We start from the raw sequence: 9345 nt of genomic DNA, 5'->3' as shown, positions 1-9345 counted from the left end.
TATTGCCCCTCCTTGTTTAGATTCTAGCAAGTTATTACCCTTCTTTGGTTTGACATTATTATTTTTCTCGAGAATGAGCAATAGCTTAGCTTGGGGGAATTTGATAACTTATTATTTGGCATGATTTTAGGGTACTTTTGAACCTTGTTTTGGTTATTATTCGGCATCAAAGTTCATTATTTATCCTTTTTTTATGCAAATTTTATACCATCCATGCTTCACGAGTTGTTTGTGTTTTTGATGAAATGTATCTATTTTTAGCACTATGGATGTGATCAAGCATGAGTGAGCAAGGAGAAGGGCAATCTTGGTTGATAGAGCCATGGAGGAAGAAGGATGAGTGCCTTAATAGAGAAATGAAAAGCTTTTAGAGAGCCTTGAAGGGTTGTTTGCGTAAGTATCAACTTTAACTGACCATAACTTTTAATCTTATCAACGTTTTAAAGTGATTCAAATTGGAGATTAAAGTTCGTTTTAAGAGCTTTCCAACGAATGGTTACAAATCCATTTTTGGCAAGAAACAAAGAAGTTACAACCTCCCGAATTTAAGTTGTATAGGCAGAGAATTCTGCATGGATGTGCAACAAAATGGCATGTCCATGCCAATGTTTGAACGTCCGTGCAGACCTGCTCGATTATTGGCAGTAGCTACTGCCCACCTTTTCACCCTTTTGCACGTTCGTGCCAAACTAGGCACGTCCGTGCATAGCCTTGCACGTCCAAGCCTACTTCCGGGCTCTTTCCTCGTTTTCTCCGTCTTTTTTGTTTTGAGGGTAATATATATACCCCCTTGGCTCCCCTTGTACGGATATCAAAGTTTTTAGAGCTTTTCTCTTAGCTTAATTTGTAATCTTAGAAAATTAAAACTCTCAAATCATAGTTAGATTTTAATTACTAGCTTGGAAAACTCAATTTCAATCATTGTAGAAGATATGATTCCACCATTGTTGTTCAAGTTTGAAGCTTCTATTAACATCCTCTTTCCTTACTCTTTTATCTTCTCTTATCTTAGTTGTTAATTACTTGTTTAATTCTTGCATGCTTAGATAGTTAATTAGTTTAATTCTTAGTTTGAATTTGTTCATGAATTGCTTAAACCCTTTAATTGCTTTATTTTGCATGGATTGTGAGTACTCTATTTTCAAGGGTTTGGGTAAAACCATCAATGTAGTTACAAAGAATTTGTTGCGTGTGCTAATTTAGTAATTATGAGGTGTTAATTACTTGAGATTAAGTGATTTCATTGTTTAGTTCTTGTATATGGCCATTGCTAGAACTATTTATCCAAGCTTCCTCAATGAAGGATCGAGAGATGAACTTGAGTTAGCTCCCTTATTGTAGGGAATATTTCAAGCATCCCACACTTGAGCCCCACTGTGATCATACACTTAAGCATGGTGGCGTCCAAAGGAAAGGAAGCTAGAGCAAAAGAGTCGCCAACAAGTTTTAGGAACTTGTAAACCGTTCACAGGGTGAAGGTTACACCCCTTAACGATCCAAAAGATCGTTAACTCCAATAGGTCTGGAACCATGACTGGAAGTTCGGGATGAAGGTACAAATCCAACCTAAAGGAGATTGAACCTGCCCTAATAATAGGCCTCTACTTTATTCTTCTCGTATTCATGTGCACTTTCTGACTAACATACAACCAATAGGTTAACCTTAAACCTGTTTAATCTATGTTGGTTGAATATTAATGCACAAACAAAACTTTTATTGGTGATCACTTGAATTTAATCGTGATTACAAGTACAAATTCCATTTAAACCTGCAAGAGAGGGCGTGATCAAGCAATAACAATAATAAACATCAAGCAACATAATAACAATCATCATAATAATAATATTCTCAATCTCAAAGCATAATAATAATAGCAAGATCCTAGGCATGATACTAACAAGATTAATAATAAACCCTAGCATGTCACTAAACATTAAAGATCAAAGCTTTATTCCTAGCATGATACTAACATGATATTAGGAAAGAAATAGGAAGCATCATATAATATACATGATATTAGAAATATTAGTTAACCCTAAACATGATACTAGGAAGCAATATAACATTTTAACATGATACTAAGAATCAACAAAAAAATCTAAGCATGATTTGTGTATCAAAAGATCAATAAAACAATTAAAGTACTTACTTTTATGTCTCGTATCCCTTTCTAATAACAAAATACACACGTTAGTAACTTCAAGAAAAATAATAAAATCAAACAATTAAATTAAATAATTGAAATAGAGATTTGGGACCAAACCCTCAGAAATTATCAACCTTTCACGTCTAGGGCGAAGGCAACTTCGAACTTGGCTAGGTGTGTCTAGAACTTGTGAATGAGGAATTTTTTAAGAGGAAAGGTTCAGAAAGAGGGAGAAAGAATAGAATTAGATGATTGTTGATGATTGTTGACAGGAAGATACGACCCCTATTTATTGAAAAATTAGCACGGGATCAAAGAAAGTCATATTTGGAATAAAATATCTCCTGTCGTTTAGGAGTCAGCGCCAGACGACAGGCTCATCACCAGGCGACGAAGGTTAGCGCCCGGCGACGACTCTGTCGTCTTATGCTGGTCCAAAAGTTAACGCGCTTTTCCACGCGTAATTACCTTTAACACCGGTTGCAGGTAATTATACGTCCGAGCAGTTTTCGAAATCAGATTTAACATATTTTATTCTAAATAAAACGTCTTTAAAATATAATTAATAGTCCTAATTCCATTAGAATTAAAAGGAACCTTCTAGAAGATCAAAATCAATCCTAAAAACTTTAGGAATAATAATTAATAGGCCCTCCTCTAGATCATTGGGCCACATGTAAAGATCATTTCGAACCCAATTTAATTTAATCCATAACCTCCTCATTATTCATCGGAATTGGGCTTATAATATATCATTGGAAAGCTCTTTTCAAGCCCAATCCAACTACACTATTATTGGGCCCTTATCATGGACCAACTAAATTGGACTATCTATTTTTATATAAATAGAGTAAGAAAAGAAATATTTTTGAAAACAGAAAGAGAAATATTTTAATAAAACATCCTCATCACTAGACTTTCCACACTTTCACTTCGTTCGATAATCAAATGACGCGAAAATTATTCATCACTGGGTTTGGTTTTGGGGAAACATATTTTGGTGTCTACAGAAGCCCCCACTTTGACTGAGTTTGGAGAAACGTAAGTTTCGAAAACAAAAGTCAAAGTAGTGATAGGGACGGAGAATGATTCAGAACATTCTGCGATCCTAAATCATTTTTGTAACGCCGATACCTGTAAACTAGCGTTAGTTAAAACAGATAAAAGAGTTAAGAAATGTGTATCTTGCACCGTCGAGCACACGTCTCTGGAGTAACCGATTTTTGTTTGACGATCTTCCTCAAGCTAGGGGATATCGTCTGAAGACTTCCACGCTTGTAACCGCCTCCAATTTCCGCTGTGATAATCTTCCGCAAGCTAGGGAACATTATCGAAGATTGCTTCGGCTGAAACGACCTTCTACCGCCTTGTGACCATCTTCCACAAGCTAGGGAACACGATCGAAGATAACTTCGCTTGAAATCACCTCCTGCTTCTGACAACCTTCCACATCCTAGGGAACGCCGTCGAAGATCACTTCTCTTGAAGCCATCCTCTGCTTTTGACAACCTTCCACATCCTAGGGAACGTTGTCGAAGATAATTTCGCTTGAAGTCACCTCCTATTTTTGACAACCTTCCACATCCTAGGGAACGCCGTCGAAGATAACTTCGCTTGAAGCCATCCTCAATTTTCTTACAACCTTCCACATCCTAGGGAACGTCGTCGAAGATAACTCCGCTTGAAGTCATCCTCAGTTATTGAGATAATATTCCGAAGAAAATTACCGAAGACCAACGCTTGTCGATCCTTAAAGCTCGCTTGAACTTTGTTGCCGTGATATTTGCTGAAGTTCCCGCGGTGCCAGTACGTCGGTGCATTTTTCTGCTTGTGAACCATTATGTCGGTGCCTTTGTGATGAGCCCAAGTTTAGGCGCTTTAAGCTAAGTGAGACGATCTTTTATCTGGTCGATCACCTACTGCGATCATAATCAAGCCAATTACTTAATCATGTCAAATTGCTTATAGGGGCTAACTGGCGTACCAAGGAACCCAAAATTGCTGCATAAGGTCCACATAATCTTTAATGAGGGCCAAGTGTTCTGTCGCCACACCAGCGCATGCTGGAAAGCACTGTCGCCGAATTCTTGCTCTGTCGCCAGGCGACGAATACCAGCGCATGGCGACGAACTCGTCGTCTGGCGCCGGAGTCGGGTTTTCGAAATAAAAACTTTTTCTACCCCATTTGTCGTGGCTGTTGCTACTGCTATTCGTTTCGCTCGAAAACTTCAATTTGGTCGTTCTTGCTCGTTTGTCCACCAAATTCGCTCAAATTTGTTGCAAATCAAAGCTTGTCTCATCTATTTTCCGGATCCATGTAAGCTTTTCTCAAACTTAACTCAATTTTTGCTAAATTCAGAGATGTTTATGCGCGGGTATTCAAAAAAAATCGAACCCATTTATGCTTAATTCTCTTTGTTTATTGAATTTTATGTTTTAAAATTGTTGGATTATGTTTATGTATCATGTTTAGAGCACTTTGAGACTTGTTTTACTCAATTTGGTGAAGAAATGAGCAATTTGCCATTGTTGACCCTCTTGAGCTTATGAGAACAATGTGGCCTGTTCTTCGTGTTTTTGCTAGCCATTTTTGTCAAAATTTGTCACAATATTTATCATAGTATTGCAAGAAATTGTTTGACTGCTGAAATTTGCTATTTATGCTCGGATTGAAATTGTGCTCTGTTTTAGTACTACGTACTCTGTTTTTACGAACATAGTATCATGCGGCTAGGCAAACCTTAGATAATATAGAACCTTAATTTTCTGGTATTTTGCATAATATAGCATGACTAGGCAACGAGGCTCGGGTTCTTGTTCTCGTTCTAGGGAGACTCGTCGGGAGGACGATCCCGTAGGCACCTCCTCCTCTCAAGGGAGGTTTCCAGAGTGGGATGATGTACTTCGCGCCCGAATTCCACATTTCAGAGCGCGTTCGTCAAGGGATTCTCAACAGGAGGGTCCGTAGCCATGGTTCTGGCAACACGACCATCGGCTCTTTGTACGACACCTACTTCCGCTACCACGACGGTCTACGCCTTCTATGGGAGTCATGTGGCTTGACTCCTTTGCTGCGAGCCACTCAAGCTATGTACTCTTTCGGACAGAGCCACTAGGTAGTCCGAGCTCTGGTGGAGTTCTTTTGGGACACCACCAACACCTTTCACTTTCCTTGGGGTGAACTGACTGTTACCCTCATCGACTTCAGTCTCATTACGGGATTGGAGTTCACCTCGGTCCTGCTTCCTTTCGATAGCGAGATCACAGTCTTTTCTCTAGAGGTACTAGAGTTGTTGGGCCCTATCACTATTCGGGCTTGTGCTGAGGCTAACCCGACGCAGCTTAGCACTAGATGCATTCGCCGGAGTACGCTTGCGGCAGGATTTCAGGATCCTGCGACCACTCCGGAGCAGCGGGTGCGCATTTTTGCTCTTATCCTGTTGTCAGGGACCTTTTCTCCTGACAGAGGTAGTCGAGTGCTACTTTACTACCTGCCTGCTGTTCGCGACCTTGCTTTAGTCGGGTCGTATGATTAGGCCAGCTTGGCCTATGCGGACTTCCTAGTCGGACTGCGACTTTCTAGTCGTCATAGCTCCTTCGAGGGAGATATCGCACTTTCTAGTTTTTGGAGAGTCGTAGAGGTATGCTTTATTTCTTTTAAAGTTAGCTCTAGACTTATTTTAGCATCTGTTGACACACATTTTATATTTTCGTAGATCTGGTTCTACGAGTACTTTCCATCTCTTGCGCCGGCGAGACCTTCACCTCGCGAGCTCCCTGTTGCTGCCAGTTGGGGAGGTCGTCACAGTGCAGATTTCACTTCTAGGCGCATTCGAGAGTTGATCCTCTTGGTATGTTCTTCAGATACTTGCTCTTTATACCTTTAGTAGGATTTTGTCTTACGAGTATGTATCTTGTAGGAGTCGGCCGTAGAGTTTCGGCCGTGGGCCGATTTCGACGTTTCTACGCTTGCTGCGCAATACACCGCTCAGCGTCGCTATTTCCAGGGGACGTATGATGCTGTGGTGTATCTTGGCGAGAGAGTGGCTATTCAACACTCCTCAGAGGCCTTCGTTGTTCCGACTCGTCCACCTCAGCATATATTCGATAAGGCGAGGTTGAGGACTTTGACGAGTAGGGCGCCAGAGGGCACGCCTTGGCGGACGCATGCTCGTCCGGAGCTATGCTATTCAAAGGCCTTGCTACTGCTTTTGGCTCCACCACCTGTTTTGCTAGAAGGCAGAGAGGAGGTACTCTTTATCTTGCACATTCGTTTCTTGTGTAGCCCCCAAGATACTAATTACTCCGTTTATCTTGTAGGACGCATACGCGGAGTTTGTTGCTCCTCCTGTGTCCATCACCTACAAAGGGATATATGGCCCTGTTGAGGAGATGATTCCTCTAGCTCCTCCGGATTATCGCTTTATCAAGCAGTCGATACCACGACGTCAGACTTGGGTGAGTTATTTATTTGCCTTTTTACTTGCACATATATTGTTGATCACTACTGACTTGTCTTTTGATAATTCTCTGGCGAGGTAGTGACGATGATGGCGAGAGGCTTCTTGTCGTCGTGACGACAATGTAGAGGCATTTCTCTTATCCTTATCTTATGATTTGATTTACTCATTTAGCATCTGACATGGCTTACTTTTGTAGGGACAGCCTATTCCTCCTCATACCCGGACGAGACCTGAGGTTAGGAGAGAGAGGTCCGACTCGAGGCGTCGTCGTACCTCTTCTAGGGGTGAGGGTGGTCAATCAAAGACGGCTCCTCCTAAGAGACCAGATGGTTCGGGCTCTTCATCTGAGGGTGCACATGCTAGGCCAACAGGCCAAGGAGGCATGCCATCGACTCCTTTAAGGGGTGGTGGGACGTACGAGGTTGGCTCGTCGTCGCAGCAGCCGCCGCAGCCTCAGTCATTGGCTATTAGGCTTCATAGTGAGCCTGGATGGGCTGCCCCTACTCTGTCAATCCCGACTATTGGCGATCCTGGGGCCGGTAAGGGGCATACTCCACGATCTACCTTGTTCTTTGATACCTTGGGAGTGCCTCCTCATTTGCGTCCTCCGGCACCATAGCTGAACCTATGCTTATTTTATTTGACTTATAGGACTTTGCTAATTTGTATGACTTCTACATTAGACATATTGTATATACAACTTTATTATGCTTATTTTATCTTTGCATTTTATTTTTTATTTTATGTGCATGTGAGTGTGTGCAAAAAATTGTGACTAATTTTGCGCAAAAAATTTCCGTCATTTCTATTATTAATGGAGGGTATCCGACTTTCTCCCCCAAAAAGAAAAAATAAAAAATAAAAAGTAAAATTTTGACTAACATAAGCCTAAAATTAATGAAGCTTAAATTAATCGAAAAAAGTGTTTGAAAGAAGTCAAGGCATAGAGTCAATGCACAAAAATCGAGTCGTAATCGAAGAAATCATATGGTTTGCATAGCGCGCATAAGCCGTCGTCAAACCGACTATCTGTCGCCAAGCGCTGGCGTCATCGTCAGACGCTGGTTTCATCGCCAGATGACAAGCCTCGTCGCTAGACGCTGTCCTTGTCGTCTGGCGACAGACTCTTTTTCTCCGATTCCTTTCGGAAAACAAACTGCACCGGTTTTGTCCATAAATAGCCCCCAAATCTGTCGAATTTGGTATATTTCGAATAGATTAAATAGTTATAGCTTTAATTCTCTTTAAGCAATCATGTCTAAGAGTTTTAGTGATTTTACTCGTGAGTGGTGCCGTTCTTTGACTGCTAGGGAGAGAAAAGAGCTTGATTTCTTTCATATGGGAGGTATTTATGGTATTAAGGGTGTAGATATAGATATAAATTTTATTCATACCACCTTAGAATATTGGGATCCAGACACACATTGCTTTAGATTAGGCTATGATGAAATTAGTCCATTACCGGAAGAATTTGGTGCCATTCTAGGCTTTCCCTCCATGGATCTTGCGATAATTCCTAATATTAGTGAATATTATTATAAAGATTTTGAGCGCTTCTTTAATCTGAAAGACAGAGATCTAACAAATATTGTAGATGGTATTGTAATTAATCTGAAAGAATTTGCACGCCACTACTTTGACAGACCATATTCTGAGTCTTTTCATGTTTATAGAAAAAGAGTTTTTCTCTTTTGCATGCTTAGCCAATATCTCCTCACTAGAGGTAATAACCATGAGGGTCAAGCAATTTTAGTATCTGTGATGGAACAAATTGAATCAGGGAGGAATCTAATGCCATTAATTGTTGGAGAAACAATGCTTAGTTTGGATGAATTAAAGAAAAATCCGGAAGCACCTTTTCAAGGCACTCCAATTTTATTACAGGTAGAAAAATAATATTTTTAATTACATAAATCAAAAACATATATTTTCGTATAGTAATACTAATTATTTGCATCGAATTTTTGCAGATGTGGCTAATGGAGATAATAGAATTAATTAGTCCTCCTGACAACATTGATAAATATACTCCGAACTGCTTTGTGAGGCGAAAGAAGCGTTTTTCCATAAAGATGGGTCGCCGGGAGTGGAGCAAAATATTCGCCTCTCGTGATTGTGTTATCAAATGGATTATCCCGTGGTGGAAAATTGAGAAAATGGTTGGTGTTAACAAGCAACCCTTCTGCCGTCTTCCAAGCTTATCCAAAATGACTTTTTATTACCCCTGTAGGGTAAAAAGACAGTATGGCCTTACTCAAACCATTCCTTCCGGAGATTTTCGTCGTCCTTATGAATTCCCTATTTCACAAGAAGTGGGAAGATTTGATTCTTATTGGAGTGCTAGGCCTTTATGGGAAGTTGTGACCAAAAAGATTCCTCCTTCTTTGTCCAAGTATGTGAAGCATTGGCTACTTGATAAGCCTAAAAAGGATAAGAAGAAAAATCAAGGTAGAACTAATGTGAAGAATCGCCTGGGAGACAAGATAGCTCCTGTTAAGGAACGCTTAGGTGAAAGAGTTGAGTTCAAAACACCTATGATGCCTAAGAAAAAAGACACTACTAAAGGCAAAAAGAAAAGGAAAGCTGATGCTACAGAAAATTAAAGAAGATTTGGGTAGAGAAGAAACATGGTGTACTGGCTAAAGGAGAAACTATTTACACCAAAATTGAATGCAGATCTTCAAAAGGATGCCTACTAGCAAAAGTAATGGACGATGAAGAAGATGCTGACAAGA

This window comes from Chenopodium album, chromosome 11, assembly GCF_948465745.1.
Source record: "Chenopodium album chromosome 11, dcCheAlbu1.1, whole genome shotgun sequence".
NCBI classification, from domain to species: Eukaryota; Viridiplantae; Streptophyta; class Magnoliopsida; order Caryophyllales; family Amaranthaceae; genus Chenopodium; species Chenopodium album.
Note: the sequence above shows the minus strand (reverse complement) of the source record.